Source organism: Sinocyclocheilus rhinocerous, unplaced genomic scaffold, assembly GCF_001515625.1.
Source record: "Sinocyclocheilus rhinocerous isolate Xijiao unplaced genomic scaffold, SAMN03320098_v1.1 scaffold291, whole genome shotgun sequence".
NCBI classification, from domain to species: domain Eukaryota; kingdom Metazoa; phylum Chordata; class Actinopteri; order Cypriniformes; family Cyprinidae; genus Sinocyclocheilus; species Sinocyclocheilus rhinocerous.
In genome coordinates, this window is record NW_015640451.1 from 68,901 (window position 1) to 82,284 (window position 13,384).

The window sequence follows — 13,384 nt, forward strand, 5'->3', positions numbered from 1 at the left end:
GAGGAGTGCGTGAATGCAGTAATTACACTTGCTCTGATGGCAGCAGGTAGCCTTCCGTTAACTAAGCTAAACATGCTTAAATTAAAATGCCTAAAGCTAAACTTCCCTTGTATTCACATTTCTAAACCTGTTGTCCAACAAAAGAGAACATTATAACCTTTTTACTCCACAACACCAGTCAAATGCTTCCTTTTGTGATCTGATGAGGCTTCTTGTCACAGAATGAGGCAGAAAATATGTTCCATAGGCTACTTTAAAAAGAATACATCGATTAGCAATGGATTATAAATATACTTTATTATGAAAATACTAGAGATGGCTTGAATAACACAGATAAACTATATTGTTGCAGTCGAGTGTTTATTGTCTTTGTTTTATCATTCAAAACGTTTATATGTTCTGTTTTCTCAGTTAACTTACAGCTATAATAGTAATGCCTTTGTCCATTTAAGGGATTTCCTGAGTTTCGCTACTTCTGTGACTGGATATGTGGATTTTCTGTGCGAGGGCGCCCTCTGACATCCAGTATGAATGAAACAGACATCATGTGTTTATAGTGCTAATGCCCAATCCATCATTTTTTGGGGAATTTTTATTTATTTATTTTTTAATAAGTATCGGTTCAGGCACTGTTTAGGCACCGGAACCGTTTTAAAAGTATCGATTTGGCACCGGTATCGAAAAAGCCCAAACGATACCCAACCCTAGTCAGTGAAGTGTAAGATGCAGTACAGCTGAGTGTGTGAGAGATAACATTGTGCAAGTTCTTTAAATCAAACGGGTTCGTCACCTTCCACAACAACAGATGTGTGATCCGAGAGAACAGAAACATCTGAGCAGTCAATCTCACAATCACAGCATGATGTGCATAACATAAAAGCGTGAACATTTGCATGCATGCATATGCATGACACACAGAGGGAATGAATGATGAACTAGTAAATCAGGCTAAATGCTGCATTCGCTCACCTGTCTCTCTCGGAGCTGCAGAGACCTGTCGCCAGTATTACATCATATCCATTGCCATGTTTTGCGATCAGTGATTATGATGCACTTTAAATTCCAGTCACATGGTGTTATGCAAATAAGCAAATTAAGTGAATTTTAGAAACGGATGGATTGTTTTTCCGGTGCAGTAGTGCATTACATGCGCTCTACAAATGAAATCAGATGCATGAAGAACAGTCCTCTGGAGTCTGCTTGTGCAATGACTGAACTACTAAACAAGGATTTAACTCTATACTATAAATGCAATATACCTATAAAAAAGAACAATGCATAGTGCTCTATTTTACACTTTACTGCAATATCAGCTTACAAAGCTTTGAAGTCATAAATAATTATGTGATTCCATCTTTAATGTGATTAGATGATTTAAAAGATAATGCAATTTGTATGTGTTTTAAGTATACACTGGAATTGGAAAAACAAAACTTTAATAACTTAATATTTTTCATATTTTATTTAGATTGTATTTAATATATTTTTAATATAATCAAATTTCATAGATGAAAGACCTTCGACTTAATGTGTTTGTATTTTAAGCACACAGTTCAATTGAAAAAAAACCAAGTTAAATTGTTAATGACTTTTAATAATTTGTTTATATTGTATTTAATACATTTTATTATTATCTAAACTGCAACAAGGAAGTCAAAAATAATTAGTTTAATGTGATTAAATGAAGTGATAATTTAAAAAATATATATATATATATTTTTTTTTTTTTCTTCTCGGTTGCGTTTCTGTCTGTCTCTCAGCATTAGAGGGCTTTAAAACAGTCGAAGAGTGAAATTTTCCATCCGATTTGTTTTCTTGCCATCTCAACTCTCGTTTTGTGACCTTTACAGACAGATAATTCTATTCTGTCCTGCGTCTCATTTGCTGCGCTCTGGACTCCCTCCTCTCTGTTTAGCATTCTCATTATCAGAAGGCTACATTTGCATCTTAAACACAAATTAAACTGTTGCAAATTGAATTGCAGATTTGTGCCACTGCACACAGAAAGCGAGAGAGAGAGAGACGGTGAGTGTGTGTTCTGCAGAAAACAGGTGCTGACTGCAACTTCAGGGAAAGGTGATGTCTAGGGTTGCAAAGGGGTGGAACATTTCCGGAAACATTCCAAAAATCCCTGAAATATTCCAAAAAAACCTGGAAAGTTTCCAAAATGTCTGGAATATTTCCGAACCAAAAGAAGAAGCTAAAACAGATTTTTGAACAACTTGACGTTGAGTAAATGACAGAAATTTCATTTTTTGGGTGAACTATCCATTAAACACGAAACAAAAAGTAAATTTCTATTTTGCATAATGCAATTGTATTCATGATTGGAATGCAAATGAACGAGTGTTTGTATCCCGCAGATCTGTGACGTTTCAAACAAACTTCAAGCTGCAGCTCTGAGAGACAAAAGTAGCATCTATGATAAACCAACCAGCGGAGAAAGCTCCAAACAGTGACTCACCCGGACAAACCAGCTCGACTTCTTCACCGCTAAAACACACACTCTCACCTTGAGAGTCGGAGCGCTTTTTATTTGCATGCATGACATCAGTGTGTGGTTTTAACCTCTTAAACCTCAACATTTACATAAGATACAGGTTACATGTGTAAACACACAGGACTGGGGGATATAGGCTACTGAAGATTTTACATACAATAATAAGAATTTTGCTTGTTTGCTACTTTAAAACTGTATTTTTTTAAACCACAGGTCAACTACAGTCAAACTTCTTTAAAAATGAAAATGGTAACTATGCATAAACTACTAACAAAAAGTCGCTAACTACATTTAAGCAATTTCAGGCAACAACATTTTTTTTTTTCAAATATATACAACTATCCAAAGATATAATTTATCATTTGATACGAGCTGTATTTTTCTGGCACAAAAACAATGAAATCGCAAATCAGGGTGTCATTGTTAATCTTGAATGAAATTAATAGTTTTATTCATCAGGGATGCGTTAAATTGATCAAAAGTGTCATTTATAATGTTACAAAAGATTTCTATTTCAAATCAATGCTGTTCTTTTGAACTTTCTATTCATCAAAGGTTCCAGAAAAATCTAATGTATCACGGTTTCCACACAATTATTTGTCAGCACAAACGTTTTCAACATTGATAATAATCAGAAATGTTTCTCGAGCAGCAAATCAGCATATTAGAATGATTTCTGAAAGATCATGTAACACTGAAGACCGGAGTAATGATGCTGAAAATTCAGCTGCGCATCACAGAAATAAATTACAGTTTAACAGATATTCACATAGAAAACAGCTGTTTTAAATTGTAACAATATTTTACAATATTACTGCTTTTACTGTGTTTTTGATCAAATAAATGCAACTTTGGTGAGCAGAAGAGAATTGAAAAAACAACTTTTAACATAATGCAATGCGCTTCCATTTCTAGTGTGATAAAACCATAAAAGCAGTCGCCAAAAATCTTTTTCTTGCTCATTATTTGCAGAGTTTAAATATTAAATACATTTTTCCAAGATGATAACTGGAAGCAACACACTGATTTAGGTTGTATAGAAATACAGAATGTGCAGTATGTAGTAAGTTCTACTGACAAGAGCTTGACTTCAGTTCAATAATCGTCTTAATTAGCATTTAAAACACGCTGTATTTGTCCATATCAGACACATCAAATCTGATCTCACTAAGATGACAATCAAATAAAAGCTCTAGTGCTAAGAAAACAAACTCACCTCAAATCTGATAAGACACGAAAACACAACACAAAATGACATTCAACTCATTTAACCTTCATAATGTGTGATGTATTTTCAGTGGGAAATAACAGAGCCACTTGATTTCATCCATCAGATTTTGATTGGATCATGCATATAATATTTTTGGTTAACACAATTCTCCACCCACACCACCTTGATTGCACACAAAGACTTTTCAGATTTTTTCCCCCCTCTCACATCATTCAATCAGACGCATTTATGCTATAGTCTGTAGCGTCTTTATTTTTCCATAAGCACAGACAGACAGAAAGCGCCCCGGCGTGAGTGTGTGCACAGGACGCTCTCGGTGTCTCCTGCAATCAGCTGTCTGACGCCGGCACAATCAAGACACTGATTTCTCAGCGAAACCTCCAGCGGTGAAATCAAGCCAGCTGTGGTGAACTATCAAGTTTAAAAAAAAAAGGAAGATAATTAAATGAGATACAGAGCCTTTCATTTATAAAGCAGGCAATTATTCCATGGTTGTTTAATATGTAAAGCATTTTGTGGTTGAATTTTCAGCTAATATAACTATATCTTTATATATACCATAACCATGATCTGAAATTAAAATAATATGGCGTGATAAAAGAGTCAGACTCTGGTGAAAACCACTCACTCAAATGCCTGTTTCTTCATCTCACGCTGCTGGAATGTTATTAATGTGAAAACAGGCTCCTTAAAAGGTGCAGTGAAGTGTGAAATGACAACATTAACACAGCATAGAATTTACAGATTACACTATCAATGCACACAACAGCCTCTCTGATATGAGATATGCTCATTGAAGGATTATAAGGAAAAGCATGAATGTCATACTGCAATCTGTGAGAGCTTTTGGCCATCGCAGACACACACAAACGCCCTGCTCCAAAACCCTCTCGAGGCAGCATTTAAAAGCTTTAAAAGTATGCCATACGCCATAAAGGTAGGCAGAATATTTATGCCGCCTTCTAAGATACCATATTTCAGGCCAGCATCACATGCATGCTTCACGGAGATGGCAATCCTTGAAAACACTGTGCCGAGATCAGTGGTGAAAAAAAACATCCATAATGGTGGACAAAATGGGAGAAATTATAGATACAATTCATTCAATACCAATAATATAGTTAATTTTACCCAATATGTGTGTGATGTATTTTTATACTAGCTAGAGAACTGCATCATTTGGTTAGCGACATGCTGGTTGGACAAATTTGTATAGATTGATTTGACAAATTTTTTGGTTCCTCTTTTTTGTAAGTTGCTTTGGATAAAAGCATCTGCTAAATGCATAAATGTAAATCTAAAAGTAAAACATATATTCTTAGAACCACTGAATCGAGTCTCTCCAGCATGCATTTCCAAAGAGGAATTTTATTTCTATGATGCACAGAGTTGTTGCCAATATAAAGCGTTTCAAATCAGTCACTTATGATTTTTCATCTCAGATGCTTTTTTAGAAGGTAGCTGGCTGCCTATGTTGGCAGTAGACAGCTAGGTTGTGGAACAGAGCTAAACAATAAATAAACGAAGAGAAACCAGCTCATACACAAACATACAGTGCAACTAAAATCTACAGACAAAACACAAACAGCATTATTGCACTCATTTGCATGCATATATAATCCTCAGTGCTCCTTTCAGCTCTCACTGTAACATGCTAGCAAGGCAGCGATAGTGTTAACATGTTATGCAAGTTAAGGTTTGAGGCACAAAAGACTTGTACAGTTACAGTATAATATGGACTACTTTAATGGTGTTTTTGTCATTTTTTGAAGCTCAGCTCCAAACTTTTCTTGCATGAATAACAGCAGCTCAGACATTCTGCCTAAAATCTGCTATTGTGTTACTCAGAAAAAGAAAACAAAATGGGGAATGACTAAACGATGACAGAGCTTAAATTTGTGGGTGAATTATTGCAGAGCGATTGGGACTGAATTAATTGCAGAAAAAACTAAAAGGGAATCTGAATATAGTGCTTGCAAGCCCTGTAATAAAACAGCACTAGATATACAACCACTTAGTGCAATCAAACAAGACAAACACAGAGCAGAGAGCACAGACGCATTGGCTCATGGGAAGAAAACTGTTTGAGCAACGCCATAACTCACTGAAGGAAATAAATCTCATTAGTTCTCGCTGGAGCACGTTATAATTAAAACTACGTGTTGCAGTGTGTGTACATGTGTCATTTACAATTGAAACATTTGCATTAAAAAGGCTTTTAGAAATTATGAATGCACTGAGTTGTATTAAATTAAACACAGAGTTCGCTGCAGTGCAATATGTGGGCTCGCATTATTTACAAGCTGAGCTTAAGATGCTGAATTATTTAAACGGCTGTGCGGTTAAAACTGCAGGAGGAGAACAGCTTTAAAGGAAAAACAAATCACAGATCGGGGCTGGACCACGTCTATTTACCAGAAACACATCCAAACACTGACACACACACACACACACATGCACAGAAGATGAGCAATGCGAGGAGGGCAGAAGAAAACAACCAGAGAAAAAGCAGAGCGAGTGGGAGTGATGAGAGAAGTCAAGTTGACAAAGAGAGAGAAAACACGTATCATCAGCCGTATGGATGCATGACCATTTCCTATCTGAATCACATACTATATATGCACGACCCAAAAATGACTCGCACAGCAGTAAACTCCAGTACAATACTTTGACTTCTGTCCAAACAACACAGAGCGCATCACTAACTATACGTCACAAACACGGCTCAAATTCACAGCATGAAGATTCATTCATTACTTCAGATTCTGCTCGCTTTTCATTCTCTGACAGGACGGACATGTCATTTGTGCTGTTCAAACACACTTGACAACATAAAGGACTAGTTTAAGCCAACATGCATGTGCTTCAGACAAAGCTGTAAAGTCTAACCAATGCCATACAACAAAGGTCCTTTCGTGTTTTGAAGCTGAAGTGTGAGAAATGTTCAGTACTTCAATTCCAGCTTAATATACAGAGACAATTTAAAGTAAACCATTTGATTTGTTTTAATTGAAAAAAGCATAAACACTGTGGTGCCATCCTATGTTTGAGACGCCCATTCAGTCTGACTCAACCAATGGCGAGTTTGTGGTGGTGAGACTTTCTGTTTAAAAGTCGTTATTTCAAGATTCCGTTTAGTGGTGAAGAAGTCACACACTTTAGCTTTAAGTTTGCAACAAAAACTCCAAATTGCAGCCAGCTCATTACATGTGCCAGGGATCGCAGATGCTACAGATGTGCACACTATCAACAACAAGCAAAATAACAGCAATCAGATAATGAAATTGCGAAAAAGATCCCGAGAGGAGGGTGAAGCAGTGGGAAGCAGGAGCTAAAATACAAACAAACAAATTAACAAGCCAAAGTGGCAGCGAGCTGCTTCCCACATCTCGCCAACCACTTTCTAAACTGTAATTTCTTTACTTGTTTTGTACAAACCAACTGCATATCTTTCCTCCACGTTGTCTGCCGAAATAGTTAAGAATCAACTCTCGAATAGCATGAGATTGTGCAAGAACTGAATTACAGGAGGATGATCTCAGCCAAGACGCACCTACTCTACAATTAGCTGTGTAAACTGTGCAACATTAAGTCGACAACATTACAAACACAAAACTGGGAGTCTTTAAATGTGCAAAGGGCAACAAGCTTCTGTATTAAGCATCGGATGTGTTCACATCTATATGCATTCAAGTATAATCAGGAAAACGGTTTGCTTGCATTGTGTAACCACAGCAATTGTCGGCCATTCCTGAGAAACAACTCATCCAAAATAACAGATATCACACAGGGAAGAGAGAGAGAGAGAGAGAGAGAGAGAGAATGGAGGCCCTTTGAAGAAGTTAAAAGTGTAGCGGATGAAAATAAAACTGGAATAGGCTGGATATTAATAATGTATAGCTGCCAACTCAAAGTGTTCACATGCCATCCAAAGAAAAACCACATCCCACTGAAAGCTAGTTTCCGTTGCTGAGTTTTACTGGTGATAAAAGGTGATAACATTTTCAAACTAAAGAAACTTTGAAATGCTTGCTTTTCTTGTTCTGGATCGGATTTTGTCATGACTACCAAACTTCAGCACTGTGACATTTTTGATTCAAACCACTTTAAAAAGTAAAGCAAATGCACTTCAAAGCAAAGGCCACATATCAACAGAATTCAAAAGGTATGAGTAATTTACAAAAACAGACCAAATGCTAGACCGCAAAGGTCAAAATGACAAAATGCTGTCTTATTGAGAGTCTTGACTGAAGTTTGTGGAGCATTTGTCTGCATTCTGAAGCATGATATCAGTCTAGTATGGTTTGTTGACTAGTAGCCAACCAATATGGGTTGATAACTAGAGTATGAGGTGGCCAAAGTTAAATAAAAGGAAATATGTATGTAATGTAGGTCACAAATACACATTATTGCAATTGGGATGTAAACATTCATGCAGAAATTCACTCAAAAATTGACTCAAATATTTGAAAACTAAAATTGGCCATTATCCATCAACAAGTCTAGTGGGTAAAGTTATCAGCCAATGTTGATGATCTCAAAATAGGCAAATATTGTACAATTTATCAGTCTATCACTAGTATGGACACAAGTGAACGTGTGATTTCAAGGCAGGTCAAACTGTGCAGTGACTGCCTGAAGGTTGGACAGAGTTAACAGTGTCTGTGTGTGAAGACTTCTCGCTGTTTGCTCTTTAACAAACAGAGTAACAGCCAGACCTTTTAAATGCTTTTTAATATCACCACTGGCCTTAGGCCTTAAGAAAATGTGTGTGTGTGTGTGTGTGTGTGTGTGTGAGAGAGAGAGAGAGAGAGAGAGAGAGAGAGAGAGGGATATAAATGAGGAAAAAAATTAAAACAAACAGGAGTTACATGCATGTAAAAAGCTAATTTTCAAATAAAAAGTCCTGTATTTCCACTTTTCTGGGTTGGTTTTACAACATTAACAGCTAAATCACAACATGATAATTAAACGCAGCTAGAAAAACATCAACACTAAAATTAGAAAAAAAAAACTATATGAACCAGTTGACTTCACTAGCTGGTTGTTAATCTGTTTGTAGCTGTGCAGAGCTCATAATGGTGTCCATGCATTTTACAACTAAAATTTACTTTGATTTGCTTGAGAGCCTTCATACGTCTCTGGAGTCACATCATCTGAACAGAGACAGTATTTTCACAACTCACTAACACAACTTATAATAGAGCACAAGAGACCAATAGATCATAAGGAGCCCTAGAGACTTCTTTCAGTCAAGTTATAGGTCCTGAAACCCTTGCGTTATGGACTGGCAAAGCGGCACACAAGCGTTGACCCAGTACAGAGTGAGAGACAGAGACAGAATGGCAGTGGACGCAGAGAGAGATTATAAATAGAAGTCAAACAGAGGGTGAGCTATGGGCCACAGAATGCCACAATTATGAGTCCTCTTGCTGCAGCCTGGGATGCTGACAACACAAGGAGCACAAAATACACAAAGACGACACTCTCGTAGTTGAACACTAGACACTAACAAACAAGTACCAAAAATACTATGGTACCGCCATGGGTTTTTGACCAGAACCTATACCATATTCCATACCATGATATATCAAATCTATTACCATCTGATACCATGGTACAGTAAATTCTAATGCTTAATCGCAGCAATTTTGCCAAGAAGATCTTATCTCTCTCCCCCACACGTTCATTAATCTTTAATTTGGCCAAATTCATTTCACATCTCCACTCATAATAATCTATAACAAAAACAATAGCCTAATTCTCTCCCTTTGTGCCCAATTTACTGCAGCGCCTGTATCCTTCGCTCCGTAATTATTTCCCCCCGCGCATGCAATTTATTTCCAATCATTTTTGTCTTGCTGTGATAAATTATTTTGGTAAAGGAGCTAATCTTGGTCATTAGTTGTGCTGTGGGTCTGAGTAAAACCAGTCGCGCCAGTGAGGAGGGGAAGACTTCGCGCATGCGCACATCTGCCGCTCTACAGCAGCGCGCGGGCCAGTTCGCATTCTAAACTCCACACATGTATCACAAACGGCGCGAATCCGAATAACGGATTTTTCACGGTAAAAACACACTTCGCAAGGTCACCGGTCTTAATTCTGAGGTAAAGTTTGCTCGACACTACATCAGGTTCGTATTCTAGGACTGTGGGGTCTGAGAGACCTCGAACTCTAGCTAATTTGATAGGAAATGCTTACAGACGGGTTTCAACCTGATAACACGTTTAAGAAGTCCTTATTAAACATTTGACAAATCGAAATTATTTCAGGAATCCAGGAATCTAATAGAGGTAATAAAGTCACTCAACCCAACCGCAACATGACCGTTAAGTGGTTTGGTTAACGTTACACAGATGTGAATTATATTCATATAATACACGTCCAAAAGAGGGAGATGGCTTTAACTCGCTGACCTACGGGGCCTTTAGTCGTTTTTTTTTTTATTCTTCCATAGGCAAACCGTGAGATTATTCCCGTTAGGGTTGTGTTGGGAGTCTAAACAAACGATTCCCTCACGCCTGAGGAAACACATTACAAATTTCCATCTGAATGTCCGTCACGCTCTTAACCGTCACGTCGTGATAGCAATAGAAAAGACAGGGACCATGAATAGTCGTCTGAGATGTCGAGACCAATCGTTTTACTAGGGTCTCTTTCTTAAAGAAGTCGTTTTTTTTTTTATTCTTCCATAGGCAAACCGTGAGATTATTCCCGTTAGGGTTGTGTTTGGAGTCTAAACAAACGATTCCCTCACGCCTGAGGAAACACATTCCCAATTTCCATCTGAATGTCCGTCACGCTCTTAACCGTCACGTCGTGATAGCAATAGAAAAGACAGGGACCATGAATAGTCGTCTGAGATGTCGAGACCAATCGTTTTACTAGGGTCCATTTCTTAAACCCTTTAGATCCATCAGTAACCAAAACCCCACCAGTCAATGTTCATTAAAAAGCCTGCGCGAGCTCAATTATCATGTAGCGGCAAATGATGAGGTCACGTCTGTCAACTTCTTTGCAAATGGTTTATATATGGTTTTCATGCCCCGTACAGGATCACATAAATGCAGATCCAATGAAGACCAAGAAAATGAATAGTAGTAGTCTATGTACGCGCTTATACACACCCACGGACAGGCAGAACCTTCAGATGCGCCGCAACAACAGCTTCCATAACCAGTTCTGCTGTTAACGCCCTTTTAACACAACACGCCGTGACTAATAATTTTTAAATCAATTAGAGCCAATCGATTTTTACCAAAGCAACATGTGGTCCTCTCAGATGAGGGTGCCTCTGGATGGAGAAACAGGAGGGGTAGTTTAAAAATAGCCCCTTTAACAACATATGGTTCCGAGACGATTTTCAAATCGGAGCGTTCATACACCGCGTTCCTGAAACGTCCAGGGCTGCGTTTCCCAAACGCATCGTAAGCCTAAATTGATCGTAGCTCCATTGGTTTCAATGGGTCTACGATGTACTTACGCTTACAATGCTTTTGGGAAACGCATCCCTGGTCTTTATTTACGTGAGAATTGCCCAAAACGCATATGGAATGTCAGTTTCTTATCGTTCTCAGTAACTTTGACCGAACCCTGCCAGAACAACCCCTCACCATGCCGCTTGCTGTCCTTCTTCTCTGGACTCTAAATGCTTTGACACAACGCAGTCTACCACGACCCAAGTTAGTTGAACTCTACAACGTGTTTGGAAAGTATACAAACCGGATCAAGTAAACGAAACCGATACGTTTGATACTTTAACGCTGCCATTCAGCCGAGCGTTCGAGGAAATGTAATCGGTAATAAATTCCCAACCTTTCATCACAGGTTACGCTCTTGTAAAAGGACTGTGTGAAAACACATTTCCAACTACCAGGTTCCAGCAAACCAGACATCCAAGTGTTTACAAAGTCGCAAAATGTGATCCACTCTCCGGCAACAATTGAACGCCGGGTTCTTAAAGTTTTGTACGGAATAATCCGTGGTATTCGGATAGTGTAAAAGCCAAACGCTGGTTTCCACACTTAAATTACATACTACACGAGTCTCATCTCAACGCAGAGCTGGGCTACAAGATCCTGCTTTCAAAACTACTGCCATGAAGATTTCTACTCACATTTCTAACCATTTTAACGCAGACAGTTCAGGTAATTCGTGTATGGCACTTACACGTTCGAATGATCCTTGGATGGCATGTCCTAGTCATAGTTAAATTCCCAAACTCGCCAAAATATCCCGTTCCGTGGCGCGACTGGAATGCGGCTCGGCGTTCAGAACGCGAGCAACCTCGATCTGAGCAGCGCCAGGACTGACTGCACTGGAAACGATCAATCGCTCTCGACGCTGCTCTAGAGCGCCACCTCGCGGCGTGTAAAGCCACGACACTGTAAACTTGCTTGTGAAGCTGAAGTTTATTGGCCAAATCAGTTTGCACATTGGAGGAATTTGTTGTAGAGAAATGATCCCAACATTGACAATGTAGTGCAACATAAAATGCAATAATATACAATACCGTAAAATACACAATAAACCGTGCTGAAACAATATAGCACAACAGTGTTACAATTACTGTAAGTTACATTTGACAAAAAATTCAGAACCTTTTTCAATTAAAGATTTTACACAAATCATTACAGGGCAGCAATCAAATTGATCCCTCTGTATTATCGGGGGGGGGGACCACAGGAAACTCACTTGTGCTGAAAGCATTAACATAAAACATCTCTGAAATTCTTCCTATAGCAATAATGTGATGGAGTTAACTAAGTAAAGACTGGTGTGTTTGTGTGAGCATGTGATTACTTGAATACAGAACAAAAGCTCTCTCAGGCCACAGAGTCGATTGATCCGCTGGTGGCGACATCACTCACGCACACGCCAACTCCACAGACTCACAAACATTGTGTGAATGCAAGCAAGCATGTAAATATAAGTATTTGTCAATATAAATAATTCAAACAAAACATTATACTATAAGGCTGGAGATGCAATAAAGCCAGATCTCAACAGATACTCTGATATTGCATTTCATATGATTAATGTCTTTCTTTCATGTCTTTTCCAACAACAAAAAAACTCTCGCCAAACCACATCAAAGTGTTTGTACTAGCCTGGAAAGAAACGGAAATCACTTGATGACATGTCTTAGTATACAGGTCAGATCTGGACAGCATCTGGCTCTTAGCTAATTGTGCTCATATTGGATAATCACTTAATTAGATCACTTAATCACTTAAACTTAGACAAGCTATTAAAACACACACACACACCAGACCAGACCATGTTAGTACAACTATCCACCACATTCCACTACTTAAAGATTGCTGCCATAAGGAGATTAACAACTCTGTTTTTTGCACAGGTGTCATACAGACATCCACACACCACCGGAGGCACAAGCGTCATTTAGTTGCAATGGCCGGTTTTGTCCCCAACACTCTATGAAATAGCTCAAGGCAGGGATAAATCTAATACATCTAATACAGAGGAAGCATCTTCAGTTCTTCTAGTGTTTGTTACAGTGAATGGTCATCCAGCACTGGAATTAGTTTTAATGTTTTGCTGAGTGGTCGTTGCAGACAGCAATAGCAGCATATATATATTCTATCTGTTCACAAAACAAAATGCAAATTCAAGACATACATACACTCACA

The 13,384-nt window shown here is 38.3% G+C and overlaps 1 protein-coding gene across 1 annotated transcript in view; it reads right to left on the bottom strand.

The window, feature by feature from the left end:
• Window positions 1-12,028, bottom strand: part of LOC107752862 (plexin-A1-like) — a gene marked incomplete at its 3' end in the record, with an annotated part of 78,658 nt that extends 66,630 nt beyond the window's left edge. Inside the window, exon 1 of the mRNA XM_016568933.1 lies at window positions 11,901-12,028. The remainder of the gene's footprint in view (window positions 1-11,900) is intronic.
• Window positions 12,029-13,384: the final 1,356 nt, after the last annotated feature.